This window comes from Bombina bombina, chromosome 1 (genome assembly GCF_027579735.1).
Source record: "Bombina bombina isolate aBomBom1 chromosome 1, aBomBom1.pri, whole genome shotgun sequence".
In the NCBI taxonomy this organism is placed as follows: domain Eukaryota; kingdom Metazoa; phylum Chordata; class Amphibia; order Anura; family Bombinatoridae; genus Bombina; species Bombina bombina.
Window position 1 is genome coordinate 844127718 of NC_069499.1, and position 19992 is coordinate 844147709.

General features: G+C 37.3%; 1 long non-coding RNA gene across 1 annotated transcript; it reads left to right on the forward strand.

Annotated features, from left to right (window-relative positions):
• Positions 1–270: 270 nt before the first annotated feature.
• LOC128640115 (uncharacterized) lies at positions 271–2521 on the forward strand. Its single transcript, XR_008399294.1, has 3 exons — positions 271–325; positions 1296–1387; positions 2389–2521. It is a non-coding gene; the product is annotated as an uncharacterized LOC128640115 (long non-coding RNA).
• Positions 2522–19992: the final 17471 nt, after the last annotated feature.

Below are 19992 nucleotides of genomic sequence, written 5' to 3' on the forward strand. Positions count from 1 at the left end.
GTAAATTAGAAAGGTGCTAAAAATCTCATGCTCTATCTGAATCATGAAAGAAAAAAATTGGGTTTAGTATCCCTTTAACAAATTTATTTGTAGAAAAATTGCGTAATAAATCATTTGTAGCTGATTATTTTTGCTATAGTAAAGGCTTAATTACATAAAATGTCCAGATAATTATTGCCTGTCTTGTTTGTTTATATTTTCAGTTTGTTATAACTTACGTGGAGGAGTAGTGGGCATCTCTCCACTTCCAGAGGCTGCTAATGGTGGCATCCGAATCCGAGTTACTAACACTGTTAAATATAGAATAAAATCAGCACAAGCCAAGGTATACTAAATTATAGATAATAAGTTTGTGTGAAGACATCAATATTTATTTTGAATATTACATTTTTTTTTTAAATGGTAAAGCATAGCAAAAAAAAATTATTTAATGAAAAGGTGAATAGTGTGCCATACATTTGGCTGAGAATGGTCAGCTGATAGTCGCAATAAGTGGATGGACGGCAGAATCATTATCAGGCTGATGAAAGTCATTATATGAAAATCGCGATACAATGGATAATAAAACAAATATTTGACTTTCAATATTTTGAAAGAGCAGGAAATATAAAGAAGCATTATAAATTTATAGTCCTATCATAATATTTGTTTTGTTGTCTTCTTATTATTGTTATTTTATAAATCAATGTAAGCAAGCACTATGCCGCTATGCATGGGTTGGAAAAAAATAAAAATAAACGGGGACCAGGCTTACATTATTGGTTTGTAAAATAAAGATAATAGAACAAAGAAAATTTGAGTATCAAATAATTGAGTAGATTAATTTGCTGTTCTAGCAGATTCTAGTATGAAATCATGAAAGAAAAATTTTTGGTTCATTATATCTTTAAGCACAACACTTGATAATGGAAAGTAACTTGCCAAGAAAAAGGTAACATGGCTAGTGAATTGGGACAGGATACATTTTGAATGTAATACTCTGGGAGTAGAAATCTAATCTTCAATCCATTTTTTTTTCTAAAACCGATGTTTGTATTCCTTATTTAGGTACTTGCCACCGGAACTAGGCTGAGGCGTGCTTGGGGCTGATCGCCCTCCAGAGTATTTTCGGTGATCTGGAAAATATCAAGGATAAGAGACAGGTAAGTCTAACACGTGTATTAGTGAACAATAGTTATTAGTGATGGGCTAGGGAACTGGGACAGGGTACTATTTGAATGTAATACTCTGGGAGTAGAAATCTAATCTTCAATCCATTTTTTTTTCTAAAACTTATGTTTGTATTCCTTTTTTAGGTACTTACCAGAACTAGGCTGAGACGTGCTTGGGGCTGATCGCCCTGCAGAGTATTTTCGGTGATCTGGAAAACATCAAGGATAAGAGACAGGTAAGTCTAACACGTGTATTAGTGAACAAAAGTTATTAGTGATGAATGAATCATAATTTAAAAAAAAACCTATACAGGCCAAGTAGTGAAATATATATAGAAAATCTTGTCAACAGCCCATAATAGGCATTTAAATGTGATGGTCGATTTTTTATATTTTAAATATTTGTAGTCAAATTACAGAAAAAAGGATGCAAAGGCCACAGCTTATAAAATTCAGGTATTGGTGAGGTAGGGAAAGACAAAAAAAAGGGCCTTGGAAGGGAAAGAGAAGAAAGATGACATGAGGAAAAAGGATATAGAGGAACAACAAATGAAGGGGCATAGGGGAGTGAGGGGAACACAACAGAAGGGCCATGGTGAGGGAGAAGGATGATATATATATATATATATAGTATAGTATTTATATAGCGCCTTTCTCACAGTGGGACTCAAACTCTTGAAGCGCATTTTCAGCGCTCGCTCTCAAAATTAAAAGTTATTATTAAGAAATTTAATGGTAGTCATTTGAGCAACATCAGAAGGATTAAAGGCTGAGTTGGCCCTGTTGGGATTTGAACCTTTGTATCTTTGAACAGGCTTTTGTAGTCAGGGCATTTTGACAATCGAGCTACCTCACCGGCCTTATATAAAGTGTGATTTTGATTCTGTCATATACAACTATGCCAGATGCATTCATATTCCATCTTTCACATACACAATTCACATACAAAAGAAATGTATGTGGATGATGGAAGTTGAGTTAAAACATATGTTTATGTAACTATATATGCTGCCTAGAATGCAACTCCCGTCATACAGGATTTTTGCCTTACAGATATGGTTCTTTCTTTATTTGTTTAAAAAAAAAAAAGTAAATTGTAATAGCTAAAGGATAAATCGATTGTCTTGTTTTCCACTTTATTCCCTTTTTTTTAAATTTTTTTATTTCCACACCCATGCAAAGTAATCAAAGTAATCATATATTTAATTTTACTCACCAGCTCTCTTTTGCCTGACAGATTCGTCTCTCCTACTTGAGCTTCCGTCACCAGTGACAACAGACTCTTCAAGAAGCTTGTCCCGCACCTCCATCTCCCAACTGTTGAAACGCACTCTCTTTGTGGAGTGCATCAATGACATCTTCTTTTTGACAATTGCCCTGCAATCATAATACCTATAAATCAAATAAAAACATATTTTTGGTTAGAAAATAATAATAAAAAAAATTTGAAAAACTATACTGACTTTATTTGAAAATAAGGATTTCTTACTTTTTGCATCTGATACATCCAAAGAATACCAGCGGAGCTATTGGAAATGACTGACAGTGCCTGACCTTTACCACGGATTTTTATAGTTTTAAAAGTTATATTATAGAGATGGATAGATTAATAGAAATATATATATATATATATATATATATATATATATATATATAAATTCACAGGTTATTGTTGTTTTATATGCATGTAAAATTTAGTTATGTAACAAATACATTTTTTTTTTTATTAAAGTTAGTACAGTGTTTGCTTATCTGGTATACATTCAAATGGACTATAAAGTCAAAATAAAGTTTTATGATTCTGAATCAGCTAGATCAGATAAGGGGACATGAAAAGAAAACCAAATATTTTGCCTGATTCAGATAGAGGATATCATTTTCAAAAAATTTCACATTTACTTCGATTTTCTAATTTCTTTCATTCTCTTGATATTTATTGAAGGAGCAGCAATGCACGAATAATTTCTAACAAAACACCTGGGTGTGCCAATCAAAATTGAAATATATGTATATGCACTGTGCAGCCACCAATCAACAGCGAGAAAATAGCTTCTCTGCTGCTCCAAAGCTTGCCTAGAAAAACATTTCAACAAATGATAACAAGAGAAGGAAGATAATCAAATAATATACGTTATTTTGAAAGTTATTTAATTAAAATTGAATTATCTATATGAATCGTGGAAGAAACATTGATTCATGTCCTTTTAAGTATATACATTTAATAATTTACTTCATTTATATAAATTTACAGTCTTTTTATGTAATAACTTCCTGAGCATGTGCAGAAGCTCACAAGGTATACATATAGGGCATATTTATCAAGGTCTGGCGGACCTGATCCGACAGTGCGTATCAGGTTCGACAGACCTCGCTGAATACGGCGAGCAATACGCTCGACCTATTCAGCATTGCACCAGCAGCTTACAAGAGCCGCTGGTGCAACGCCGCCCCCTGCATACTCGCGGACAATAGGACGCCAGCAGGGGGTGTCAATCAACCCCATCGTACTCGATCGGGTTGTATTGTTGCGAGTTTTGTCCGCCTGCTCAGAGCAGGCGGACAGGTTATGGAGCAGCGGTCTTTGTGACCACTGCTTCATAACTACTTTTTCTGGTAAGCCTGCAGGCTCGCCAGAAACACGGGGCATCAAGCTCCATTCTGAGCTTGATACAACATATGCCCCATAGTCTGTGATTGGATGATATCTGTCACATATACAGGTGACCATAAACAGATAATTGGTATAAAAATAATTATATACATTTTAATGAAGTGTTAGAATTGCATTGTATTTTTATTAGCTATAGCTACTTCTTAATTATGTTATTTATTAAACAGCATGAGCGGTCCTTTAACAATAAGATATTTATATTATAAGGACAGGTATGTTTAGCTGATGCTGTCATGCACATACTAGAGAGAGTGAGACTGCAGCATGAGAAAAACATACCTGGACTTAAAAAATATTACAACCAACGCTGAATGTGCAGTGGAGAGTAAAGGAAACTGCGCGAGAAAAGCATGAGGACGGCGCTGCTCAAAGTGAATTTGATAATAAATTGATAAGTATAATTTTTTTTATAAATGAATATTTAAAGGCACACTGAAAACACATTTTTTCTTTCACGATTCAGGTAGAGCATGGAATTTTAATAAAATTTAAAATTTAATACTATTATTTTTTTTCTTTAGTCAGTCTCCTTGGAGCTTGATTTGAAAAAGAAGGAATGTAATTGTAAAGCTTAAGAAATGGAACAATTTTTGGTTCAGCATCTTGGATAGCGATTGCTGATTGGTGGCAACATTTAGCCAACAATCATCAAGCACTACCCAGGTACTGACCCAAGGATGGGCTGGCTCATAGGCTTACATTCATTCTTTTACCAATAAAGATAGTTACCAATGGGTTAATTTATCAAGCTCGATACGGGGCTTCATGCCCCTGAGGCTCGCCGGAAAAGTTATGAAGCAGCTGTCATTTATCTATGTGCGGCGGACATGATACGCTACATCGTATCATTTCCCCTCGCACATTTATACATTGTCCCCCAAGAGAACACAGAAAATTGGATAATAGGAGTAATTTAGAAAGTTGATAAAAAAAAAACATTGATGCTCTATCGGAGTCATGAAAGAAATAATTTGGGTTAAGTGTCCCTTTACGTTTGAATCTGACTTTGTGCCCCATAAAGTTGATTAAAGTTTATCCCTTGCCTTTATTTATAAATCATGAGAAGACAAATATATACAATCCAAAAAAAATGAATATATTTGGTATTCGTTGGGCAAAGTTTCCATCTTTAATTCTGTAAATATTATAAAAAAGGCCTTAAATGGATAATAAATAGTAAACACAAACATTTTATTTCAAGATAGAGATGAAAATTTAAACAATTATATAATTTAATAGCAAGTCATTATTTCTTCATTCACATGGAATTTTTATTTGAAAGCAGGAATGAGCATTTTTTAGGTGCAGAACCTGGGTTGCACTTGCTTATTGGTTTGTTAAATGTTGCCACCAATCTCAAAAGCTCGCCAGGGTACTAAAACAAAAAATGGCCAGGCTCTGTCCTGTCCTTAACTTATCAAACTGCAATTTCAAATAAAGATAACAAGAGAAAAAAAAGACAAATTAATAATAAAATAGGAGTAATTTAGAAAGTTGATTAAAAAATAAATGCTTTAGCAGAATCATGAAATAAATTTTCAGAGTTTACTATCTCTTTAAGCTTGACTTACATTCCTGCTTTTTCAAATAAAGATGCCATGACAATGAAAAATAATATTAATTGAATGTATTTGTGTAGTATGTACACACAGGCTAACACACACTAGAGTTAGTTTTTTACTATAAAAGAAAATTGTTTTTGAAAACTTACCGGTGCTTGACACAGGAGGCTGTCCGCTCCTACTCCAACTGCGAAGACAGCATCACGAACAGTGTTCCATGCCGCTTGCTTGGCCGAGGAGGAAACACTGGACGAAAACAAAATGTGCCTGACTTTCAGCACAGCAGACACTAGACACAAATTTTCATCTGCTGTAAACATTGGCCCTCTATGCCTTGGTGATGTGGCACGCTCTTCAGCAGCACTAGAGTCAGACTCCTCAGAGGAACTTGTAAGTGGCCTCCTCCTCTTACAATGTTTTTTGGCACTGATGTGCTTACCATGCCTCTCCTTGTCCCTACCTACCCTCTCCCTAGTACTACCAAGGTCCCTAAGCCTATGATGAATCCTCCTATGCCTATCCCTACGTCTATCACTATCCCTATTATTATTACTAGTACTCTCCCTAGCTCCACGGTCCCTATCCCTACGTCCACTATCACTACCTCTAGTACTCTCCCTAGCTACACTGTGCCTATCTCTACTGTCCCTATCACTTCCATGAACAATACCAATTTCTCTACAAGACATTCTCTCTCCAACAAACTGCTCTCTTCAACTCACAAAAATTATAAGAATCAGATATTAGTTACATGGGTGTGGCTATAATGTGCAGGAGTGATGCAAGCATAATTTTCAACCAGGCTGCCTGATTGGCTGCACAGTGCACACACACTGCGCACTGCACAGTCTAAATAATTATAAAGATAGTGTTTAAATGACATATTACATTTATTTATTATTAATATATTAGTCATTTAAAAGTGGAATACAATACATTTCATTTATGAATAATATTTGATATGATTAAATAATATCTAATCGATTAGAAAAGCAAATCGAATGAAACCGAATTGTATACGAAATTATAAAAACGTCATAAATTACTATTCGGACCGATATTAAATTCGGACCGAAATTACGTTTCGGTCCGAAATTACGAATCGGTTTGAAATTTGAATGGCGGTTTCGAATGAATCCGAAAGAACAAATTAACTAAATTACGAAAGTTACAGAAACAAATTAGTACGCATACCGAATTAATTAGACCGAACCGAGCCGAAAAAAAAAAAACGAAACGAAAACAAATTGTTCGACCGCGCACATGTCTAGTGCTTTTCTTATTTTTTTTTTTTATATAATAGTGTGGGCAGTAATTGGGGTGGTGAAGTGGCAATTGGTGGTGGTGGTGGTGAAGTGGGAATTATGGCTGCATGCTATTCAGCAGATGAGACTTATGCCATTTAGGGAGTGAAACCCTCTTTGCTTTTTCTGACCTCTCAACCCTTTCGGCATCAGATATAGAGCCCCTGAGTGATGCATCTAATGCTGGTGCTCCCTGCCCTCCACCTAAAAGGAGGCGTCCAACAAATGGCTGCCCCAAAATTTAACTGCACCCTGAAATTACCCCCATTTACAGAGTATCCTGGCATCACAACTAATGTTCCAATATGTGAGCCAATAAAATATCTCTCCCTGATTCTGACAGATACCATGTTTGAGCATATAGTTGCTCAAACAAATTTATATGCCAGCCAGTATCTGTCAGAGAATCCACAATCTAAGTATGTCATAAAAAATACCTGGCACCCCACTGACATATCTGAGATTAAAAAGTTTTGGGCCCTGACTTTAGTAATGGGGATTGTGATGAAACCCAACATACGTTCTTACTGGAGCCAGAACCCCATCCTAGCTACCCCTCTTTTTCCAGGGATTATGAAGAGGGATAGATATGAACAGTTGCTGTGGTTTCTCCATTTTAATGAAAATGCCCAGTGCCCCCCCAGAAATGACCCCCTGCATGACAGGTTATATAAAATAAGGCCCCTGATAAACCAACTGTCGCAAAAATGTAAAGAAATTTACATCCCTGGCCAGGACATTTGTATGAAAGTTAAGGGGAGATTGCTTTTCAAGCAATATATCCCAGCCAAGATGGTTTAAAATGTTATAAACTGTGTGAATGTAGTACTGGGTTGGGTATACATTGCTATGCAAACAGGTAGCCTGTGGAAGATAGTAATATCACTTTATTTGACCTACCCTGTTATTTTCTGATGCGTGTATTGCTATATATATTGTTTTTTTGTTCATTTGCTTAGATAATTGTAAATGCATATTTTGTCACCATTATGTCTGACCATTATGTTAAAAGTTAGTTTATCCAGTTAAAGCCCATATATATTTTTTGTACTTTGTTTAATGGTTTATTCCCCTGCATGAATGCCTCTGTAATTTTCAACATTCCCTGTGTTTGCTTAAGACATAGTACCTCCCCATTCCTTTAAACTTTTGCAGGCCAATCTGACGCTAATTTATCTCTTTCCTTCAGCTTGATTTTAAAAGCACCCCAGTCTTAATAAGAAAATACAGACAGACATTCACCTCAGCTGTACCATTGCTACGCAAACAAGTAGCCTGTGGAAGATAGTTTACCTCCCACCCACCCCAGGCTCATTTCTTCATTTATAGACAGTCTCCCACACTACTTTATTTCTCATTAAATGACAGGTGCAAACACTAATCAACACATCCTTTCTTTTGCTTAACCCTTTAGAATACATACCCTCTCTTCCTACAAATAACTACATATCACACAACAATAGTATATATATATTTTTATTTTATTTTTTCCCCCTCCCATCTACACACCTTATACCACTAACATGAATCCAAATATGACCATACTGTTATTCATGATAACTCTTTTATCACTCCAATTTTGTTCCTATCATTACCACCATAAACACACATTTCAAACTGGAAAACACATTATCATACACCATGGCCTGCTCTGTTGCTGTAACTTATCTGCTGAGTGCTGGTGGATGGTTATTAAAAATAACCCTCCTACCCCCACCTCCCAAAATTATAAAGTATCACATTTACAATATGGCCAAACAAAAATGATTTCAAAATTAATTTTCCTTATGTTACTTGCCCTTGCAAATGATGTAGAGTCTAACCCTCGTCCAGCAACAAATTCCATTCCTATCCTTCCAGCTAAAAAAGGCCTCGCCTTTGTGCACTGTAATATTCAGAGCTTACTACCAAAAATTGATGCACTGCAAGCTTGGTGTTCACATTACAAGCCCAAAATCATTGTGATCTCTGAATCGTGGCTAACCGCAAAAATACCTGACTCTGCCATTGCAATACATGGGTATTCATGCCATAGAAATGATAGAGCAAAGAGAGGAGGCGGCATTGTAATTTATGCTGACATTTCCATAAAGTAAACCCCCTTACAAAAATATAGCTCTTCTGCCACCTTTGATTTCCTTTCTGGCAAATTGAGATCCCATGCAGTAAATCAATCATTGTTGCAGGAATCTACCGCCCACCTAGCTCCCCTGTGCATTCCATTTCTGACATAGCACATCTCCTTAGTGAAACCATAGCTCAAAACCCAAAAAGTGAAATTTTGGTTTTTGGAGATTTTAATATTGATTGTCTGAATCCAAAAAATAATAGTTGTCGCTCGCTGTTTAAATCTTTGCAGCTAACGCAATTAATCTCCTCAACAACTTGCATAAACATCAAAAGCCATAATCACACCCTGCTCGACTGGATTCTCTCCACTTCTCCCGACCGAATCCAGGAGGCAGGTGTTCTCCCTAACAATTTCAGTGATCACTGCTTAGTGTACTGCGTGCGCAAAATAAAGGCAACTAAATCCTCTCCCAAGGTTAAAATCACCAGATCCTTCAAAAAATGTAATCTACAATCTTTTCTAATTGACATCCAGAACCTACCCTGGCACAGATTAAACTTAATCCCTGATCTAGACTCTGCAGTTAAATTCTTTCAGTCTGAACTCCTACAAGTTTGGAATTTACATGCCCCGCTGCGTAAGGTGAGAGTAAAAGCAGCACACCTAAATTGGATCACAGCTGACCTCATTCAAATGTACCAGTTTCGGGATTCATTGTGGTCAAAATTCAAACATACAGGCTCTATGAACGATCACTGTGTATATAGAAAATGGCGAAATATATGCTCTAAACAAACCAAATTGGCCAAGGCCCAATATTTCTGGGAAAATCTGAACAATAACATATCAAACCCTAGAAAGTTTTGGAAAGTCATAACTTAAAAAATCCACCAATCCACTCTCAACCCCCCACTGTCACTGTGGACAACCATACCCTGCAACTCCCCTTAGAAGTAGCAAATGCCTTTAATAGTTATTTTGTCAGATGCTCCACCACCCTGATTGACAAACTAATAAATGACGCATCCTGAAACTACAAATGTGGATCAGGCCCCACTAAATCAGCAAAGACCCAATATAGAGAAGTTCAATTTTAGACCTGTACCCAATAAATGTCATTAAGAAACACCTTAATAATCTAAAAATGAAAAACCAGTCTGGACCTGATCAAATCCCAGCAATGCTGTTGAAGCTCAGTGCGCCGGCAATTGCTAAACCGGTCCCACCCCTTATTAATGAATCCTTGGTGTTTGGATACATACCCAAACTTTGGAAAACTGCAAGAGTAGTGCCTATCCATAAAAGTTGGGAGTTAACCTTGGTTTCTAATTATCGCCCTATATCTTTGCTCCCAGTATTGTCAAAAATCTTAAAATGTGTCCATACGCAATTATGTGAGTATTACCAACAATCTAACTATCTGACCCCTGATAAATCCGGTTTTCGCCCGAATCACTCCACTACAACCTCCTAAAAGTTTGCGACAACATCCAAACTGGCATGGAACAAGGAGACCTAACTGGAGCTATTTTCCTTGATTTTGCAAAGGCCTTTGACACAGTGGACCACGACATACTACTGCTCAACCTAAAAAACTCTGGTATTGCTGATCGTCCTGGTTTCGATCATATGTATCGGATCGATCGCAATATGTCTCCATTACTGACAGCGACTCTCTCCCTCTCCCAGTCACGTGTGGTGTACCCCAAGGTTCCATTCTCGGCCCTCTACTATTCACATTATTTATAAATGATCTACCTAATGTGTGCAAATCCTTAACTGTACACATGTACGCAGATGACACGGTAATCTATGCAAACAATTCCGATCTGTCGCAGCTTGATGCAGTGCTCCAAGACCAGTTCACAGAGGTAGAAAAGTGGATCTCTAAAAACAAACTCTTCCTAAACACTGACAAAACTGTCACAATGATCTTTGGAATGGGACCTAAATTACACAAATTACACAATTCCCATCTTCGCATCAAAACAAAATCCAATTGCACGCTGACCGCAGTCCACTCTTTTAAATACTTGGGTATGTTATTAGACAACAATCTATCTTTTGGCCTCCACATAGAAAAACTTGCATCTAAACTTTATCCAAAACTAGGTGCCCTGTACAGAAACAAATCCTGCCTCAGCCCTACAATTAAGGTAAAGATTGCACAGCAAATGTTGATGCCTATCATGGATTATGGGGACGTAGTATATGCACCTGCACCGCAAACTCATCTTAATAAACTTAATTCGTTGTATAACTCGTTCTGCCACTTTGGGCTACAATGTAACTACAGGACCCACCATTGTGGCATGCTAAAAGAAACTGGCTGACGCTGGAATCCAGAAGCACCCTCCATCTTTCCTGCCTTGTGTTTAAGAGCCTTTCTGGGAAGCTCCCACCCTACCTGAGCAGAATGCTCTCTCCGGCTATTCCCACCTCCTATAACCTCAGATCCAGTACCAGCACATTATTTAGTGTGCCTCAATACAAAAAGAAAGCAGCTCAATCCTCCTTTTCCTACAGAGCACCACAATTATGAAATGACCTCCCTCACACTTTAAAAACTTCCCCAAGCCTAATATCCTTTAAGAAATCCCTCTCTACATATCTCAAAACAGAATGTGCCTGCCATGGTTGATTAAATATGTCTTACCAGTTCTATGTTAAATGTTTGCATATATTGTGTATTATTATTGTTTTTGTATTTTATTGTACAATGCAATGTTTTGTGGTCCCAGGACATACTTGAAAACGAGAGAAATCTCAATGTATCCTTCCTGGTAAAATATTTTTTAAATAAATAAATAAATAAATACCTGGGCATTTCACATCTACCAGGGTAAAGATAGCCACTTATATCCACCTGGTTGCCCAGATTCAGTTGGCACAAATGGAAAAATTGTCTCCTACTACCCCTGCTAAACAAAATTTGTGGCTTGATAATTTTTACAACAGCACAGAGCTATTTACATTTTTGATACCTTGGCCTGTGGCACAATGCGAAAAAATCGCACAGGTTTCCCCAGAAGCTGACATATGGAAAGAAAAGTATGGGCACAATGTCAGCTTTACGCCGCAATGAGCTACTGGCCCTTCGGTACACTGATAAAAACGATATGTGCATACTCTCCACAATGCACAATGAAGCTACAGTGCTAGTGTCTGTAAAGGGAAGATCTGCAAAGATCCTAAAGCCAAAGTGCATTGTGGAGTACAACAAAAAGATGGGGGGGAGGGGATTGTAGATTTAGCTGACCTCTGCCTGCAGTCATATCTAATTCAAAGAAAGGCAAGAACCTGATACCAAAAAAATAGCCTTTTACATTATGGAGATCGCAGTGTACTGTATAATGCGTTTGTGCTCTACAAAAAAGCAGACACAGGGAAACCTATACTTTTTTGGAATTTTTGTTTAATGTTACATCTGATAATTAGTTTAACCAGACCCCTAATCCTCCCACAGTTCAATCTGAAAATGTCCAGCGACTCTGTAGCAGGCATTTTTCCTCTAGGACACAGCCTGCAAAAAGTCACACCTGAAAAAATGCAGAGTCTACTATAAAAAAGGAGTGAGAAAGCATTCTAGTTACCATTGGCCTGACTGCTCCTCTCTACCTGGCCTGTGTATAACTGATTGCTTTAGAATATATCACACAGAGTTAAACTTTAAATTGAAAGCATCTGTATGTGTTCATAATTAACTTTTTATTATTATTCTGTATTACTAACTTCATGGATCCCCTACACCTTTATATGTTAAGCCCATCTACTCTAAGGTCATACGTTAACTATACAAAACAACTAAAATACTCCTTTTAGAGTTTCCTGAGTTATCGACTTATGCAAATGGTATGTCATGAGGGGGGTTATTTTCATTCCTGGGCTGCCATACTGTCTCAAAGGCAACATAGGTTCAGAAAATGAATGTGCCAATTTTCCATGTAAATGGGCAGGCCCCATGTTGGGTCCTGTATCTTCCTGAAACCCCATAAAAGCTGTGCATGGGGATATTGTACTCAAGGGACATCGCTGAACACAAAAATCTTTTTTTACGGCAGTATGATATAAACAGCAAAAAGGCAGTGTTTATGTGATAAACTAAAAATAATATGAACACTACATTTGGCCAGATGTTGTGACTAAGTGTCTACAAAAAAAGACTAAACATAGTCCTTTTTGAATACCCTGGGTTATCTACTTTTGCAAATGGTAATCCATGATGGGGTAATTTTTCATTCATGGGTTGCCATAATGTCTCTAAGGCGACATACGCCCAGAAAATGTATGTGCCAAATTCTGATTTAAATGGACAGACCTCATATTTGGCCCTGTAACTTCTGTAAACCCCATAAAACTTGTACATGGGGGGTACTGTTGTACTTTGTAGGACATTGCCAAACACATATGTGTGTTTTATAGCAGCAAAACATATAAGGATGATGACAGAAATAGCCAAAGTGTAGTGTTTGTGTGAAAAACGCATACAAAAAATATGACCACTACATTTGGCCAGGTGTTGTGACTAAGGGGCTTCACAAGAAGACATGACATGGCCCTTTTGGAACACCCTGGGGTTTCTACTTTTGCAAATGGTATGCCATGATGGGGTAGTTTTCATTCCTGGGCTGCTATAATGTCTCAAAGAGGACATAGGCCCAGAAAACCAAGGTGCCAAATTTCAACACATGAAGACTGAAATGGGCAGGCCCCATATTTTGGCTCTGTAAACCCAATAAAACCTATACATGGGGGGTACTGTTGTACTCAGACATTGTCGAACACAAATATATGTGTATTATAGCAGCAAAACATAAGGAAGAAGACAAACAGCCAAAGTGCAGTGTTTGTGGGAAAATCACATACAAAAAATATGAACATTACATTTGGCGAGGTGTTGTGACTAAGGGGGCTTCACAAAAAGATGAGGCATAGACCTTTTGGAATACCCTGGGGTGTGTACTTTTGCAAAAGATATGCCATGATGGGGTAATTTTCCTTCATGGGCTGCTATAATGTCTGAAAAGTAACATAAGCCCAGTCTTAAATTTGCCAAATTTCTATGTAAATGGGGAGACCCTATATTGGGCCCTGTAACTTCCAGAAATCCTGTACAAGGGGGGTATCATCGTACTCATGGGACATTGCTGAACACAAATAATGGTGTTTTATTGCAGTAATATCAAGATGATGATATTAACAATAAAATTGTCTTAATTTCTCACACTTAATTTTTTCATATAAAATTATAGTTTAGAAATAAATATTTGATACTAAAACAAAGCCCTATCTGTCCTCTAAAAAAACAATCTATAAAAAGTGTGGGTGCACTTAATGTGAAAGAGGTACATTCAGTGGAGGCTCCTATATAGGCGCATGTGAACCCACAGAGACAAAAGAAGAAAAACATTTTTTGGGCTGAATAAAATATAATTTTTCCAATAACCCCCTATTGGAAAAATTATATTTAAATACTCATCAAAAAAGTTTAAAGCCAGACAATTTTTTTTAACCGCACGTGCGGTAGAGTCTAGATGCCTGACATACCCCTCCGCACTTTATTCATAAGAGCCTGCAGGCGCCGCTCCAACCCAGCCCCTATACTTCCCTAATCTCACAGTTCAGCCCGTGCGAGTGAGATGTAGACGTCCTCATCACTCGGGTCACGTTCCGACGGTTGACGAGGCTCCTCCCCCTCATCAGCACGAAAACGCAGTGCAGGCTAGTCGTTTGAGCTGAGAGGAGCTCATTTTGTTAGCAGACGAGAGACACAAGTAGAGTGCTTGTCAAAGAGTTAGCAGCCAGAAACACAGACTGAAGGAAGTGAAAGCAAAGAACAGAGTTAAGGGGATCCAGGGAAATGCTAGCCTAAGTTACATGTAAATAATTTATCAGCTTGCAATGTCTCTGATGTGCTAGCCTGGGCAAGAGCTGTCAGACTCCCTCTCTGCAGTTTACAAAGTTGCACAGTTTATTTAACCCATTTGCTCCTACAAGTTATGAGCAAACTTAAATTTGCTTCCTAATCATACACTATATATATATATATATTCACAAAAGTAGAGACAGTAAGTCTCTCCTATCCAACACTGACCAATCCCTAAAAATAGTGTAATGGAATAAGCAATTCTAAAGTGGCAACCCCCATAGAGACATAAGGGAGTAAAAAACACAAAAAACATCAACCAATTGCTGCAACCAGGGAGCGTTAAAAGGAGTTGTTTATTGGAAAAACAATGAGATTATTGTTAAACAACCTGAGGGTACTCAAAACAATTCCAATCATAGTGCACTATGACATTATCCTACCAGCTGGTAACAAAACCATAAAAATAAAATAATTTAAAAATAATTGAATAACTAAGTACTTTCAATAACATGAAAACAGAAAAAAACCTGTTTGTAGCCACAGGTAGTAAAGTCCCAGTCAGTAGTGTAATGAGAGTTCCCAACAGATCAATTATAAATACTGTAGCAACCTGCAGAAAATGGTTACAATGGTTGTTAAGAAATTCGTCAAAGGGATATTCAGGTATAATGCAAGATGATATCCACACTTCACTGACAGACACAATTTAAACTAACAATTTCCACCTTTGCGGTAAGTATTGACCAGTTCTTGGCTATCAGCAATACTTCATTTGTTAGAAAAGCAGACTCCGCTATAGCGGTAAAGATGTTTGGCAATGAAGGTAAAAATAGCAAATACTGTGTCTGAAAGTGTTTACCGCCGTAGCGGTTATACTTGCGTCGTTTGAGAGTCCCACTATCGCGGTGCCACACCTCCAGGGGTGCTCCTCTCGCTCTTCTTGGTAACCTTTAATTTGCAGCTATTCACAAACTCCAAGGTTGCTACTATCTCCAATAGTTCCGTTAGAAATCTTTGTCTCATGGATATCCCAACAAACACTCCAGCCAGCTACGCGCGTTTCACCCCTAAGGCTATGGGGCTTCTTCCGGCTCCAAATGCAATCAATACCTTACAGGTGTATTAGGTATACTTTTAACAGAAACTTCACGGAGGAAAACTCCTCCCTTCCTTGAAGCCTTTAACAAATCATTGTTGTTCTTGGGGTAAAGTTGTAGCTTTTGTTTGAAAAAGTGAAACAATTGTATCAACATTATTATATACATATTGCATATCAAACAAAGAATACAAAAAAGAGAAGAAAAAGTGAAACTACGGAATTGTAAAAAGTACTGTAGTTAAGAAATAATAAAAAAAAAGGTGCTTCCCTGTAATGCAGCACTGATCGATGCTAAGCTATAAAAATCCACTCTATAAAATATTAACTAATCACTGAATATAATATCCTTCCGTGATTTACTTAACGACTATGTTAAGTCCAGAATATAGCAAGTTTTATCAATAACCATTAGGTTTCATCTATTCAGATATGGTTCAAAGTTATATAGCAGTGTGATACTAGTAATAATTTATTTACACAGGGACTCTGACATGGATTATTCCTCTACTTCCCTTTCCCATGAAGAATTGTGTATGTAGATTAGATTGCACACTCATGCAGCCACCTCATTCACCAAGAAAGCATGCGTAGTTAATTTCCTCATTCATGCCTTGGGGGGCAAGAGCTTTTAAATGAAATATCCATTTGCATTCATTCTGTAAAAGTTTTTTATCCAGATCACCACCACGCTCTCTAAGATCAATTTTTTGAAGACCCCTGAATTTTAATTAATGCTTATTACTATTGTGAAAATAGAAAAATGTCGGGCTACACTGCTAGTGTCAATCAATTTATTCTTATTATCTCTCTTATGCTCTTTAATTCGTTCCTAGAGCTCTCTGTAGGTTTTTCCTACGTAATAACAGGGACAATTACAGTACACTAGGTATACTACTCCTACGCTTACACAGTTAATGTGCCCCTGGATGTGCCACTGTTTGCCAAATTTATCAATGAATTTATTCCCAATACTCATATTTGGACATACAATATATTAACTTTAGGGTGTATGTGATGCTTTTGTCTCTCACTATACACAGGTTAGTTATGTACATACCTCACACACAGACTATAACAACACGCAGTAATACACATCATACACTGCCCTCACCTTGTACATGTGTTAACATGAACAATAAGGTAACTGCAGGGTGTGTGTATATATGTGTATATGTATATATATATGTGTGTATATATATATATATATATATATATATATATACACCCATATATATATATATATATATATATATATATATATATATATATATACACATATACACCCATATATATATATATATATATATATATATACACACACACACACACATATGCATTATATATATAAATATATATATATATATACTCATATATATATATATATATATATATATATATATATATACACTGCTCAAAAAAATAAAGGGAACACTTAAACAACACAATGTATCTCCAAGTCAATCACACTTCTGTGAAATCAAACTGTCCACTTAGGAAGCAACACTGAGTGACAATCAATTTCACATGCTGTTGTGCAAATGGGATAGACAACAGGTGGAAATTATAGGCAATTAGCAAGACACCCCCAATAAAGGAGTGGTTCTGCAGGTGGTGACCACAGACCACTTCTCAGTTCCTATGCTTTCTGGCTGATGTTATGGTCACTTTTGAATGCTGGTGGTGCTTGCACTCTAGTGGTAGCATGAGACGGAGTCTACAACCCACACAAGTGGCTCAGGTAGTGCAGCTCATCCAGGATGGCACATCAGTGCGAGCTGTGGCAAGAAGGATTGCTGTGTCTGTCAGCGTAGTGTCCAGAGCATGGAGGCACTACCAGGAGACAGGCCAGTACATCAGGAGACGTGGAGGAGGCCGTAGGAGGGCAACAACCCAGCAGCAGGACCGCTACCTCCGCCTTTGTGCAAGGAGGAACAGGAGGAGCACTGCCAGAGCCCTGCAAAATGACCTCCAGCAGGCCACAAATGTGCATGTGTCTGCTCAAATGGTCAGAAACAGACTCCATGAGGGTGGTATGAGGACCCAATGTCAACAGGTGGGGGTTGTGCTTACAGTCCAACACCGTGCAGGACGTTTGACATTTGCCAGAGAACACCAAGATTGGCAAATTCGCCACTGGCGCCCTGTGCTCTTCACAGATGAAAGCAGGGGCACACTGAGCACATTTGACAGACGTGACAGTCTGGAGACGCCGTGGAGAACGTTCTGCTGCCTGCAACATCCTCCAGCATGGCCAGTTTGGCAGTGGGTCAGTAATGGTGTGGGGTGGCATTTCTTTGAGGGGCCGAACAGCCCTCCATGTGCTCGCCAGAGGTAGCCTGACTGCCATTAGGTATCAAGATGAGATCCTCAGACCCCTTGTGAGACCATATGCTGGTGCGGTTGGCCCTGGGTTCCTCCTAATGCAAGACAATGCTAGACCTCATGTGGCTGGAGTGTGTCAGCAGTTCCTGCAAGATGAAGGCATTGATGCTATGGACTGGCCCTCCCGTTCCCCAGACCTGAATCCAATTGAGCACATCTGGGACATCATGTCTCGCTCCATCCACCAACTTCACTTTGCACCACAGACTGTCCAGGAGTTGGTGGATGCTTTAGTCCAGGTCTGGGAGGAGATCCCTCAGGAGACCATCCGCCACCTCATCAGGAGCATGCACAGGCGTTGTAGGGAGGTCATACAGGCACGTGGAGGCCACACACACTACTGAGCCTCATTTTGACTTGTTTTAAGGACATTACATCAAAGTTGGATCTGCCTGTAGTGTGTTTTTCCACTTTAATTTTGAGTGTGACTCCAAATCCAGACCTCCATGGGTTGAAAATTTTGATTTCCATTTTTTAATTTTTGTGTGATTTTGTTGTCAGCACATTCAACTATGTAAAGAACAAAGTATTTAATTAGAATATTTTATTCATTCAGATCTAGGATGTGTTATTTTAGTGTTCCCTTTATTTTTTTGAGCAGTGTATATACACACACATATGCATTATATATACATATACACTGAGGGACGAGGCTACTGCCCCACCATCTTTAAAAATCACCAGCCGACACTGGGTACACTATGGTTGAACAGACATATAGCTGAAATTCTAGGTTTTGTTTACTTTCAGAACTTGGACAATTGCCTATGTCATGAAAGGGTTAAACACATACTATTTCAAGATATTTGAAAACACAAGCAAACCTACTTACAATAGCAAACTAATACATCTTATTTCACTAAATCTATAATAATTACTAAGAGCAGCAAAATAATCCATAATTATAGAAGCAATAAAAGAATGACAGGTCAGTGAAGGGGCAGGTCCCAGTGTACCTACCTGTTTCAAATAGTAACAAAGTACACACTAATAATATATGCCCTTTGATACAAGTTAATGTAATGGATATTTAATTAAATATGGAATCCCCCATAAAATTGTCAGTATATACTGGGTTATAATACAATGTATTTATTATTATTCTTTAAAATAATACCCAATTAAAATGTATATACAAAACAATTGAAATTAATATTTATTCCTAAATTCTTTAGATTAGTTCAAATTTATATACACATTGCAATATATTTATGTAGAGACCAGATTATGAATCAAATTATACACGCTTATGCGGTTATATTATTCACAAAGATCATAAAAGATATACCTTTAAAATTAACTTTACTCACAATGAATCACATTAAAATACCACAATAAAATACCAGAGGTTGTATATATTATTAATGCAAACAGCCAATGTATATGCAATATGTCTGATTTGAAATAACCTCTTATTTAGCTACAATAAGACAAATTCTAAAATATATATATAGCTGCAAATAACTTAATACACACCAATGAGGTTTACATACAATAATAAGCCTGACTTAGAGATATAAAATACAAACGACCTTTATCTAGCAAGTAAAATGATTTAACATTTGTGACTAGTTAAAACTACACAGCACTATGGATATAGCTTAAAACACCAAATATGTTCCTTAAATTATTAACTGAAATTTAACTGTGGCAACAAGATTCCTTTGATGTAAATATAAAAGTATGAAACAACCTTTTATACATTACCAGAAACACCAAATTGAATGGTCAATTTTTTTTTGATAAGTCCAGTTCACCTCATATGAAGAAACGTATTGTGCAATAGGAATAAGGAAGTTAGGCCCAGATTTGCTTTATAGAGACTGGATTCCAAGACAATAGTTTGTCAGTCAAAATTCAGCAGCAAAGACCCTCTTCTTTAT